Raw genomic sequence first — 13697 nt, 5'->3', positions numbered from 1 at the left:
CCCCCTGCAGTGCACATGGTTTTGTCCAATTTACTAACAAACTTGCTGCTGCGATCAACTCAGAATTACCCCCATTGACTGTACATCAGCCTGTCAAACATTGAATTCCTGCTTTTGCTGCTCTCGCTCTACAGGTAAATGCGGCAGGTGAAAACTGAAGTGCATTCTCTTCACTCATACACCTGCTCTATTACCTGTGATGGAACTACTGGGGTACCTTAATGGTGTCCAGAGATGAGGGGTCAATGATGCATCCCACGCCAAACCCCTCTTCTGAGCAAGAGCTGGATCATGTGTGCAGGGCAGTCGAGAGCCGGTCTGGGCCCAGGTACTTTTCAAGGGGCGTGGCCTTATCACAGGAGGTGTGGCCATGTACCCTTAGAAAAAAAAAGTATTTTAAACACCTCCATGGCCACACTGCAGCCCAGTACACAGCAGAGTATACTGGGCTGAGGAGAAGAGCTGCAGCTGCTGCTGCCAGGTAAGGGGGAGGGTCCTGGGCCCCTACTGGACCCTCACTGAGCCCCTTCATCAGACCTGGGTGCGGGTCATTTGTACCCTCTCCCCCCTCTCTCGGCACCATTGCATTTGTGCAATGCAGAGTCCACTGCTCTGATCTTTTGAGAGTAGATTGGAGGCTAGAGTAATATAGCAAGGCATATAAGCACATTTTGCAGTGCACTGTTCACTGTTCTATTCATACTATACATGCAGTGCACTGTTCTATTCATAATAGCAAGGCATATAAGCACATTTTGCAGTGCACTGTTCACTGTTCTATTCATACTATACATGCAGTGCACTGTTCTATTCATACTATACCTGTCATTAACTTTTCTACTCAATGCAGCTCTGTCATCCACTAAAGCATCTTTACTCCAATCCGCACTCCAAACAATTTTTGTTATATGCAGATTTTTTTTCCTTTATCTCATTAGTTCTTCTCTCCTTTATCCTTCAGCTCTCTTTTTTTTCCAATTCTAAAGTACATCACAGCTCTCTTTTTTTCTTCTCTCTCTTCTCCCCTCAGTCAGATTCACTCTTCCTGTTACTGAACTGCTGCACTAATCCCCTCTAAAGCAGAACGGTAAAGGCAGTAACAGTTGAAAATAAAATAACCCCACTCTTTATCATCCTATTATAGAGTGACATTGTATAAAAGCAAATCATCATAATGAGGGTGTGAGGAGACTTTAACTGATTCCCTAGGGCCCTGGGGGTGGCATGGCCACTGCAGCCCACAACAGCATTGCACACCCGTGTCAGTATTGTACCCGATCACCTGCCACATTGGATGATACCCATGGGATCCTGGCTCCCCTTCTTTTCTGCGAAAGTAGTCAGAACATATATTATATATAACATAAGGTCAGAAAAAAACTCTCCCGGTATATGGACAGTCTGTACTGTGTCTGTGCAACAATCCAACCATTGCAGCAGTGGGAGTCATTGTAATGTTGCTGCCTCCTGCTGCACATGACGGAGACAGGATAAGCAATAATGATTATATTATAGATCGCATTTAGGCTGTTGTTATACATGATTATATTTATGAAGTGCCATATGTTCCACAGAGCTTTACAATAAAAACTAAATCAATATTTACTGACTGCAAGAAGAATTGGTAACATGAATTTCTCTGACGTCCTAGTGGATGCTGGGACTCCGTAAGTACCATGGGGATATAGCGGCTCCGCAGGAGACAGGGCACAAAATAAAAGCTTAAGGATCAGGTGGTGTGCACTGGCTCCTCCCCCTATGACCCTCCTCCAAGCCTCAGTTAGATTTTTGTGCCCGGCCGAGAAGGGTGCAATCTAGGTGGCTCTCCTGAGCTGCTTAGAATAAAAGTTTAGTTAGGTTTTTTTTTTTTTTTTCAGTGAGTCCTGCTGGCAACAGGCTCACTGCATCGTGGGACTAAGGGGAGAAGAAACGGACTCACCTGAGTGCAGAGTGGATCGGGTTTCTTAGGCTACTGGACACTAGCTCCAGAGGGACGATCACAGGTTCAGCCTGGATGGGTCACCGGAGCCGCGCCGCCGTCCCCCTTACAGAGCCAGAAGAGACGAAGAGGTCCGGTGAAATCGGCGGCAGAAGACATCCTGTCTTCAGACTAAGGTAGCGCACAGCACCGCAGCTGTGCGCCATTGCTCTCAGCACACTTCACACTCCGGTCACTGAGGGTGCAGGGCGCTGGGGGGGGAGCGCCCTGAGACGCAATATAACAGAATACCTTAGGTGGCAAAACAGAATACATCACATATAGCTCCTGGGCTATATGGATGTATTTTAATCCCCTGCCATTTTACACAAAAAAGCGGGAGATAAGGACGTCGTGAAGGGGCGGAGCCTATCTCCTCAGCACACAAGCGCCATTTTCCCTCACAGCTCCGCTGGAAGGACGGCTCCCTGACTCTCCCCTGCAGTCCTGCTTCAGAATCAGGGTAAAAAAGAGAAGGGGGGGCATTGTTGGCAGCAAATAACAATAATTAACAGCAGCTATAAGGGAATAACACTTATATAAGGTTATCCCTGTATATATATATATAGCGCTGGGTGTGTGCTGGCAGACTCTCCCTCTGTCTCTCCAAAGGGCTAAGTGGGGTCCTGTCCTCTATCAGAGCATTCCCGGTGTGTGTGTGCTGTGTGTCGGTACGCGTGTGTCGACATGTATGAGGAGGAAAATTATGTGGAGGCGGAGCAGTTGCCTGCGTTGGTGATGTCACCCCCTAGGGAGTCGACACCTGACTGGATGATTGTATTTAAACAATTAAGTGATAATGTCAGCAATTTGCAAAAAACTGTTGACGACATGAGACAGCCGGCAAATCAGTTAGTGCCTGTCCAGGCGTCTCAGACACCGTCAGGGGCGCTAAAACGCCCGTTACCTCAGTGGGTCGACACAGACCCTGACACAGATACTGAGTCTAGTGTCGACGGTGACGAGACAAACGTAATGTCCAGTAGGGCCACACGTTACATGATCACGGCAATGAAAGAGGCATTGAACCTTTCTGACACTACAAGTACCACAAAGAAGGGTATTATGTGGGGTGAGAAAAAACTACCAATATTTTTTCCTGAGTCAGAGGAAATAAATGAGGTGTGTGAAAAAGCGTGGGTTTCTCCCGATAAAAAACAGCTAATTTCTAAAAAATTATTAGCATTATATCCTTTCCCGCCAGAGGTTAGGGCGCGTTGGGAAACACCCCCTAGGGTAGATAAGGCGCTCACACGTTTATCTAAACAAGTAGCGTTACCGTCTCCTGATACGGCTACCCTCAAAGAACCAGCTGATAGAAGGCTGGAAAATATCCTAAAAAGTATATACACACATACTGGTGTTATACTGCGACCAGCAATCGCCTCAGCCTGGATGTGCAGTGCTGGAGTCGCATGGTCGGATTCCCTGACTGAGAATATTGATACCCTGGATAGGGACAATATTTTGTTAACTATAGAACATTTAAAGGATGCATTATTATATATGCGTGATGCACAGAGGGATATTTGCACCCTGGCATCAAGAGTAAGTGCTATGTCCATCTCTGCCAGAAGAGCGTTGTGGACGCGACAGTGGTCAGGGGATGCGGATTCCAAACGGCACATGGAAGTATTGCCGTATAAAGGGGAGGAGTTATTTGGGGCTGGTCTATCGGACCTGGTGGCCACGGCAACGGCTGGAAAATCCACCTTTTTACCCCAGGTCACTCCACATCAGCAGAAAAAGACACCGTCTTTTCAATCTCAGTCCTTTCGTTCCCATAAGTACAAGCGAGCAAAAGGCCACTCCTTTCTGCCCCGGGGCAGAGGAATAGGAAAAAGACTGCACCATGCAGCCGCTTCCCAAGAGCAGAAGCCCTCCCCTGCTTCTGCCAAGTCTTCAGCATGACGCTGGGGCTTTACAAGCAGACTCAGATATGGTGGGGGCCCGTCTCAAAAATTTCAACGCGCAGTGGGCTCACTCGCAAGTGGATCCCTGGATTCTACAGGTAGTATCGCAGGGGTACAAACTGGAATTCGAGGCGTTTCCCCCTCATCGTTTCCTGAAGTCTGCTTTACCAAAGTCTCCCTCCGACAGGGAGGCAGTTCTAGAAGCCATTCACAAGCTGTATTCCCAGCAGGTGATAATCAAGGTACCCCTCCTGCAACAAGGAAAGGGGTATTATTCCACGCTGTTTGTGGTACCGAAGCCGGACGGCTCGGTGAGACCAATTTTAAATCTGAAATCCTTGAACACTTACATAAAAAGGTTCAAATTCAAGATGGAGTCACTCAGAGCAGTGATAGCGAACCTGGAAGAAGGGGACTATATGGTGTCTCTGGACATCAAAGATGCTTATCTCCACGTCCCGATATACCCTTCTCACCAAGGGTACCTCAGGTTTGTAGTACTAAACTGTCATTATCAGTTTCAGACGCTGCCGTTTGGATTGTCCACGGCACCTCGGGTCTTTACCAAGGTAATGGCCGAAATGATGATTCTTCTACGAAGAAAAGGCATTTCAATTATCCCTTACTTGGACGATCTCCTGATAAGGGCAAGATCCAGGGAACAGTTAGAAGTCGGAGTAGCACTATCTCAGGTAGTGTTACGTCAGCACGGGTGGATTCTAAATATTCCAAAATCGCAGCTGATTCCAACGACACGTCTACTGTTCCTAGGAATGATTCTGGACACAGTCCAGAAGAAGGTGTTTCTCCCGGAGGAGAAGGCCAGGGAGTTATCCGAGCTAGTCAGGAACCCCCTAAAACCAGGACAGGTCTCAGTGCATCAGTGCACGAGGGTCCTGGGGAAAATGGTGGCTTCTTACGAAGCGATTCCATTCGGAAGATTCCATGCAAGAACATTTCAGTGGGATCTACTGGACAAATGGTCCGGATCGCATCTGCAGATGCATCAGCGGATAACCCTGTCGCCAAGGACAAGGGTGTCTCTCCTGTGGTGGCTGCAGAGTGCTCATCTACTAGAGGGCCGCAGATTTGGCATTCAGGATTGGATCCTGGTAACCACGGATGCCAGCCTGAGAGGCTGGGGAGCAGTCACACAGGGAAGGAATTTCCAGGGCCTGTGGTCAAGCTTGGAAACGTCTCTTCATATAAACATTCTGGAACTAAGGGCCATTTACAATGCCCTAAGTCAAGCAAAACCTCTGCTTCAGGGTCAGGCGGTGTTGATCCAATCGGACAACATCACGTCAGTCGCCCACGTAAACAGACAGGGCGGCACGAGAAGCAGGAGGGCAATGGCAGAAGCTGCAAGGATTCTTCGCTGGGCGGAAAATCATGTGATAGCACTGTCAGCAGTATTCATTCCGGGAGTGGACAACTGGGAAGCAGACTTCCTCAGCAGACACGACCTTCACCCGGGAGAGTGGGGACTTCACCCAGAAGTCTTCCACCTGATTGTAAACCGTTGGGAAAAACCAAAGGTGGACATGATGGCGTCACGTCTAAACAAAAAACTGGACAGATATTGCGCCAGGTCAAGGGACCCTCAGGCAATAGCAGTGGACGCTCTGGTAACGCCGTGGGTGTACCAGTCAGTGTATGTGTTCCCTCCTCTGCCTCTCATACCAAAAGTACTGAGAATCATAAGAAGGAGAGGAGTAAGAACTATACTCGTGGTTCCGGATTGGCCAAGACGGACTCGGTACCCGGAACTTCAAGAGATGCTCACGGACGAACCGTGGCCTCTACCTCTAAGAAAGGACCTGCTACTGCAGGGGCCTTGTCTGTTCCAAGACTTACCGCGGCTGCGTTTGACGGCATGGCGGTTGAACGCCGGATCCTGAGGGAAAAAGGCATTCCAGAAGAAGTCATCCCTACTCTGGTCAAAGCCAGGAAGGACGTAACCGCAAAACATTATCACCGCATTTGGCGTAAATATGTTGCGTGGTGTGAGGCCAAGAAGGCCCCTACAGAGGAATTTCAACTGGGTCGTTTCCTTCATTTCCTGCAAACAGGACTGTCTATGGGCCTAAAATTAGGGTCCATTAAGGTTCAAATTTCGGCCCTGTCGATTTTCTTCCAGAAAGAACTGGCTTCAGTACCTGAAGTTCAGACATTTGTAAAAGGGGTGCTGCACATACAGCCTCCTTTTGTGCCTCCAGTGGCACCTTGGGATCTCAATGTGGTGTTGAGTTTTCTAAAGTCACATTGGTTTGAACCACTTTCCACTGTGGACTTAAAATATCTCACATGGAAGGTGTCGATGCTGTTAGCCTTGGCTTCAGCCAGGCGTGTGTCAGAATTGGCGGCTTTATCATATAAAAGCCCTTACTTGATATTTCATTCTGACAGGGCGGAATTGAGGACTCGTCCTCAATTTCTACCTAAGGTGGTTTCTGCATTTCACATGAACCAACCTATTGTGGTACCTGCGGCTACCAGGGACTTAGAGGACTCTAAGTTGCTTGACGTTGTCAGGGCCTTGAAAATATATGTTTCCAGGACGGCTGGAGTCAGAAAATCTGACTCGCTGTTTATCCTGTATGCACCCAACAAGCTGGGTGCTCCTGCTTCTAAGCAGACGATTGCTCGTTGGATTTGTAGTACAATTCAGCTTGCACATTCTGTGGCAGGATTGCCACAGCCAAAATCAGTAAAAGCCCATTCCACAAGGAAGGTGGGCTCATCTTGGGCGGCTGCCCGAGGGGTCTCGGCTTTACAACTTTGCCGAGCAGCTACTTGGTCAGGGGCAAACACGTTTGCTAAATTCTACAAATTTGATACCCTGGCTGAGGAGGACCTGGAGTTCTCTCATTCGGTGCTGCAGAGTCATCCGCACTCTCCCGCCCGTTTGGGAGCTTTGGTATAATCCCCATGGTCCTTACGGAGTCCCAGCATCCACTAGGACGTCAGAGAAAATAAGATTTTACTTACCGATAAATCTATTTCTCGTAGTCCGTAGTGGATGCTGGGCGCCCATCCCTAGTGCGGATTGTCGGCAATACTTGTATATAGTTATTGTTACAAAAATTCGGGTTATTATTGTTGTGAGCCATCTTTTCAGAGGCTCCTTTGCGTTTATCATACTGTTAACTGGGTTCAGATCACAAGTTGTACGGTGTGATTGGTGTGGCTGGTATGAGTCTTACCCGGGATTCAATATCCTTCCTTATTATGTACGCTCGTCCGGGCACAGTATCCTAACTGAGGCTTGGAGGAGGGTCATAGGGGGAGGAGCCAGTGCACACCACCTGATCCTTAAGCTTTTATTTTGTGCCCTGTCTCCTGCGGAGCCGCTATATCCCCATGGTCCTTACGGAGTCCCAGCATCCACTACGGACTACGAGAAATAGATTTATCGGTAAGTAAAATCTTATTTTTCTACGATCATAACTGTCCCAAGCAGAAGTAGCTCTATCACATAAGGAAAACACTGGGACAGAGGTGTGAGAAAATGAGAACACCAATTTATTAAATTAATTTAAATGATGAAGCAAAATGTATAATTCTTAGTCAGACCACGCTGTTTTAAAAAAGTAATTAAACAAACATGATTTCCAGGTATTAAGCAACCTTCTTGACTTCAATACTGCTTCTTCATCTCTGGCATTCAGCCAAACCACACTAAGATCAATTATGACAAAATTAAAGCAAATATGGAAAAAATAAAACAATCCTTGTCAGGCTTGATTAAAGCAACGAGATCTGCCAGCCTTACATATACAAATCACTACTACCAACATGCACTTACAGTATGCATCAGAATCATGGGTGATGTCTGCTGACGTCAACCTCTCAGGACAATCTTACGTCACGGATGCAAAAATTCCAGGACCTTGACACCAGGATAAATATCACTTTGGTGATATGTATGACTGCTCCATCAGCCAAATAAATGGTTGTCCAGCGCCTGTGAAAAAGGACCATTCAGATAGTCAAGAGATCTAAGTGTACATATTTTGAGAAACAGGATGAATGGCAACAACCAATATGCTTAGCTTCCAATGAAAATGAGTATGTTCCAAATTCAAGGTGCAATAAAGTAGTAGTGCCCTTTACACATAACGCCCACAGTAGTATAAGTTCCACACATTATTCCCACAGTAGTAGTGCCCGGAGGAGAGGAAGGAGGGAACTGTAGGTACCTGACATGGAGAGCCTCTCTTCATGCCACCGGCGCTGCTGTCACAGGTGCAGTAGGGAGGAGAGAGGAAGCTGGAGGGACCTGACATGGGGAGCTGCGGAAAGACGGGGAGCTATCCTCACTAATCACTGCAGGTCCTAGGTCCCAGCATCTGCAACGAATCGTAACCCAGCCACTGCATCAGCCCGCTGGCTGCCAGCCCCATCAGAGTGTTCTGGCAGTGTGATGTCACACACTGCACACCACCTCCTCAAGAGGAGACAGGGTGCTGCAGGGACAGGGAAGAAGCTGGAGACTGGGAGGCTTTGACTTGGAGGAGATTGTGGCTGTGTTTTAGGAGACTGGAGACTGCAGGGCAATGTGGCTGTGTGTGACTGATGCTGAGCCAGAGACACAACTGATAACAGCCACTGGACTCTCCCTCTCTCTCCGCCTGCCAGTGCTCAGTCTCTGGGAGGGGAAGCAGTACTGGGATAGAGCCAGGAGAGGGGGACGTGGCTGATTGGCTGAATATTGAGTGTTCTGTTAATATACATGCATTGATTGTTCTATACAGTACATTATGCATATTAACCAGAGTAATAAGCTAGCAATTATAGTGAATAAAGATCCCCTTTCTCCAAAGGATCATGTTAGCTCTATCCTGACATGAATGGATTAGAAATTAAAAAAATGTAAAACTCCTTACAACAGATAAAACATATTCAACATAATTCTCTTAACAAATCTTCAGACTTTTTTTCTGTATTATACAAATATTTTTTAAAAAGAAACAGGTTTAGTCTTCCATTATCCAATATTTTAAAAATCAAAATATTTCGAAAACCAAATATTTTGAGTGCTAACATGTCACATGAAAATAGGGTAGGTCGAAAAACACAAACATGACAGTGGAGTTTGGGCCAAAAGTTGCCATTCGGGTTCAACATCAACTATGCAAAATTTCAACCCTCTAAGGGGGTAATTCATACTTGATCGCAGATGTGCTAAATTCAGCATATCTACGATCACTTTCACAGACATGCGGGGGGATGCCCAGCATGGGGTTAGTCCTCCCCGCATGTCTGGTTCTGACACCCCCCCCCTGCACAGGTACAAAAGCATAAAAGCATTGCACGGCGGCAATGCTTTTGTACCTGAAGAGTAGCTCCCTATCAGCGCAGCTCTTGTGCACTGTCAGGAAACTACCCGTCGCTCTCTGGATCACAGCAGTTGCGTGTGACATCACACAGCCACCGCAGATCGCCACCCCGCATGGTCCGGGCATGCCTGCGTTGCCTGGGCCACGCTCCCAAAACGGCGGCCCAACGCCTCCGGCCCGTCCCCTCCCGCCCAGTGATCACATCTGCCTGCTAATCAGGCAGGGGCCATCACTGGGCTGAGATGCCGATCTCATCTCTGGCATGCGCCGGCGCACTGCAGCGCCTGCACATGCGCAGTTCAGACCTGATCACCCGCTGTGCAAAAACGCACATCAGCGATAAGGTCTAAATTAGCCCTTAAGTTCTGGCTAGCACCTCAAACATTTTTAGTAAAAATTGTGAAAATAGTTTTTTAAGTTTGGTCTATCCAACCTCAAAGTTGGGCATGGAGGTCATAAAAGTCATCTTTGGGTCTCCCATTGTATTAATAAAAATCACCATGAGCCAATAATCATTGTGATTGGTGTGAAGCGGTGATTGAAAATGGCAAAAGTAATGAAAATCTAAGGATTTTCGAAGAAATCATATCGTGTCTTGTGCAGCCTTTAGCCCACCCTATACTTACTGGGTGACTCAGAACTCATGGCGTGAAGATACAGGGCACTTTTGGATCTCATCGGTCTCAGGTTGCCCACGGGTGGTAAGTATCATTTTCACTGCCAGCTCCCGTACATAGGGGGTAATTCCATGGCCGATTCTGATTTTGATTCTGATGTGCACTGCAGGTGTGGCAGATATAACATTTGCAGAGAGAGTTAAATTTGGGTGGGTTTTATTGTTTCTGTGCAGGGTAAATACTGGCTGTTTATTTTTACACTGCAATTTAGATTTCAGTTTGAACACCCCCCACCCAAATCTAACTCTCTCTGCACATGTTATATCTGCTCCCCCTGCAGTGCACCTGGTTTTGCCCAACTGCTTACAAATTTGCTGCTGCGTTCAACTCTGAATTAGACCCATACATCCTAATTTAGTTGCAGTTGTGCTTAAAAAAAGCAAAACCAACTACTAGCACTCGCATGCTGTGGGCCGCCTAGCACAGGGCAACCACTCAGCATGCTAAATGCCACCAGCGATGTGATCACAATTCAATTGTGATCACATCGCAGACACTGCAAAATAATAATAGCCCCCTGTCTGCACAGCCTGGCTGCGAAGGCAGGTGCAGCAAAGCCATATATCCCTTTGCAGCAGCAGCATGTGATGTCACCCAGCCGCCTAAAAAATGTTCCAGCTCCTCCCACTTTCCCATCGCCACAAACCCTGCAATGCCGCATCTCCACCCCCAACTGCCCTACAAATGCCGTATTCGCATCACTGCACTGCAATTGCATCTCCCGGGCTGCGCACTTGCAGAACAGGCCTAGCGCGTGTGCACTGCATACGTGATGCTTGCTGAATAAGGCCCTTTGTCTCTTTCATCTGTTAACATAGTCAACAGAATGTTGTCAGGTAATGCAAAATAAGCATTGTTGGTCACAATATTATTGCAGACAGTCTTGTACATTTTTGGTAAGTACCTTGATGATTGTATAAACTGCCACACATGGCGAGCACCATCCTTTATTATTGTACTTTGATCCAGAACCAGGTTGGAGCATAAACCTTCAAAAAGAAGTTCACAAGAAATGTTAAAGATGCATTGGGCTGGCGAGTGGATACATAAAACCTCAAAATTCTGTTGACTGTATTAGCCACTGCGCATGACTAATGGCACCTGGCTAAGACCATCGGGAGCTCACAATCAATAGACTGAGATTTCACAATGGGAAGGTCCTCACAACCAGTCAAAAGCTTCCTGATGGGGCAAGAGAAACACTTTGGGCCAGAAGTTTGAACATCAACATAGATCAAAGGTGACAAAGTGGCAGTTCATTAAAATGCAGAAGGCATATGACCCACTGAAGAGGGTGTTTGCTTTCCAGGAATCTGATGACACCTCCATGAATGCCAGTGTAGGTATTCGCCCTGTCATAGCCAATGACACAAATATATATCATGCCACCGTGAACCTCCTCATCAATGTAAGTATAACTACATTCTAATATGTCAGCACTACAGCCTGACCTTGGTGACATGTGTCTGATGTATTGTGAACCTAGTTACTTAACAGGAGGATAATGTTCTTCTCTAATGGTTCTTTGGAAGTCCTGTGCACCCTGCTTTTCTCCAGATAAAATGCTATAACGTTGGCCATCAAAGTACAAGCCACCCATACCGAAATTCATCTGTGATTGCACTGACTAGTGACTACGTTGTATATGATTGAATTGGATTGGTGTCAGATTACACCTCCTCCATTTTTTTACTATGTTGACACACCATTATTGGAAGAAATGCTTCAGAAAAGAGCTGTCCAGTGAACTGGGACTATGAGGCTTATCCCTGTCACACTCAGGCAGTTGACACTCTGTGTAACTAGTCACAGTTGCTTCCATCAAAGTCATTGGTGCTGAAGCATAAGATGGATTCATTCACGCCACTTTGCAATCAAGCAAACAAATGCCTCATTTTGATAACAAATCCCAATTCACAATATAAACACTGATTATTATCATATACTTACCTTACACATACTTATATGTGTCTTCTTTAAACCCAGCTATGGGGTTTATTTACCAAAGTCCCGAATTTGTCCGATTTTTTTTTTTTCTTAGTGGCAACACAGGAATTTACTAAGGCCAAATCTCGGCAGTGTTGGGGCTATTCGTAATGGTTTTCATGTCAGAGATCAGAAATACGAATGAATAGACCATCGGTCAAACGCGGCTGTTTGTTCATACAACACAGGAATTCGTATTTGGGTGTTTGTCTCTGAATGGTCAATTGCAGGTGTATTTTTTTGAGATTCGTTAAAAAAAGCTGCAAAAAAATAGACTTGCTTTTTCCTGGCGTGTTTGGATAGTCATGCACAGATCAGTGAGATCCGTGCATGGTTATCTGTGGGAAAGGGTCTGTTTAGGTGACAAATGTAAAAAAATTATTGCGTGGGCTCCACCCTCTTAAACATAACCAGCGTCGGGCTCTTTGAGCCGGTCCTGGTTGTAAAAATACAGGGGGAAAAATTAATAGGGTCCCCCCATATTTAAACAACCAGCACCAGGCTCTGCGTCCAGTCCTGGTTCAAAAAATACAGGGGACAAAAGACATAGGGGTCCCCCGTATTTTTTAAAACAGCACCGGGCTCCACTAGCAAGAGAGATAATGTCACAGCCGGGGGACACTGTTATACTGGTCCCTGCGGCCGTGGCATTACCCCCCCCAACAAGTCACCCCTGGCTGGGGTACCCTGGAGGAGTGGGGTCCCCTTAAATAAAGGGGTCCCCCTTCCTCCAGCCAGTCAAGTGCCAGGGGTGAAGCCCGAGGCTGTCCCCCCATCCGTGGGCGGTGGATGGGAGGCTGATAGCCATAGAGTAAAATGAAAGAATATTGTTTTTTGTAGCAGAACTACAAGTCCCAGCAAGCCTCCCCCGCAAGCTTTTACTTGGAGAACCACAAGTACCAGCATGCGGGAAAATAACGGGCCCGTTGGTACCTGTAGTTCTACTACCAAAAAAATATCCTAAAAAATCCACAAGACACACACCGTGATAGAATAACTTTAATTTACATACATGCACACTTACACACATACATAATTACCTATGTTGACGCGGAGCCCCTCGTTCCTCCTCTCCAGTAGAATCCACAGGGTGGTCTTCAGTATGCCGGCTGTCTCGATCCCGGCACACAGTATACCGGCGCCAGAATCCCGACAGCCGGCATACCGACACTTATTCTCCCTCGTGGGGGTCCACGACCCCCCTGGAGGGAGAATAAAATAGCGTGGCGAGCGCAGCGAGCCCGCAAGGGGCTCATTTGCACTCGCCACACTGTCGGTAAGCCAGCGGTCGGGCTCCCGGCGCCGGTATGCTGGTCGCCGGGAGCCCGACCGCCGGCAGACCGTACTACACCCGAATCCACGGAGTACCTGTAAATGGAAAATATACTTACAAACAATCCTGTGTAGATCGGTCCTCTTCTTTACTTCTACTTCTACTAATCACTCCCGTAAAACACTGCCCGACAATACGAATCACATCGACATCGGAAAATACGAAACTAGAAAACTCGTCAGCTTAGTAAATTACGTATATGGATTCAAAAAGTTGCAGTACATTACGTCCAATAAAATTTGAAATCAAACTCCCTTAAAAATGGCACAAACACAGATATTGGTAAATAAACCCCCCATGTCTTTAACCAATTTTGTCCATATGTCCACAAGGCAGGGTGGTTGGGTTGGGAATGGGACAGATCTCCAAGTGCAGACACCTTAACATGATGAGTTCTGTGTCACCCTGTAAATAAAAGGGAAGGCTAATGGGTGCAAATGACACAACTTGATGTCTTCGAAAATCCTG

General features: G+C 46.8%; 1 long non-coding RNA gene across 1 annotated transcript; it reads right to left on the bottom strand.

Moving 5' to 3' along the window:
- Positions 1-861: 861 nt before the first annotated feature.
- Positions 862-8301, bottom strand: LOC135051135 (uncharacterized). Its single transcript, XR_010242060.1, has 3 exons — positions 8094-8301; positions 7700-7858; positions 862-1074 (listed from the first exon to the last, which is right to left on the bottom strand). It is a non-coding gene; the product is annotated as an uncharacterized LOC135051135 (long non-coding RNA).
- Positions 8302-13697: the final 5396 nt, after the last annotated feature.

Source organism: Pseudophryne corroboree, chromosome 2 (assembly GCF_028390025.1).
Source record: "Pseudophryne corroboree isolate aPseCor3 chromosome 2, aPseCor3.hap2, whole genome shotgun sequence".
Lineage (NCBI taxonomy): Eukaryota > Metazoa > Chordata > Amphibia > Anura > Myobatrachidae > Pseudophryne > Pseudophryne corroboree.
This window is presented reverse-complemented; position numbering and strand designations above follow the sequence as displayed.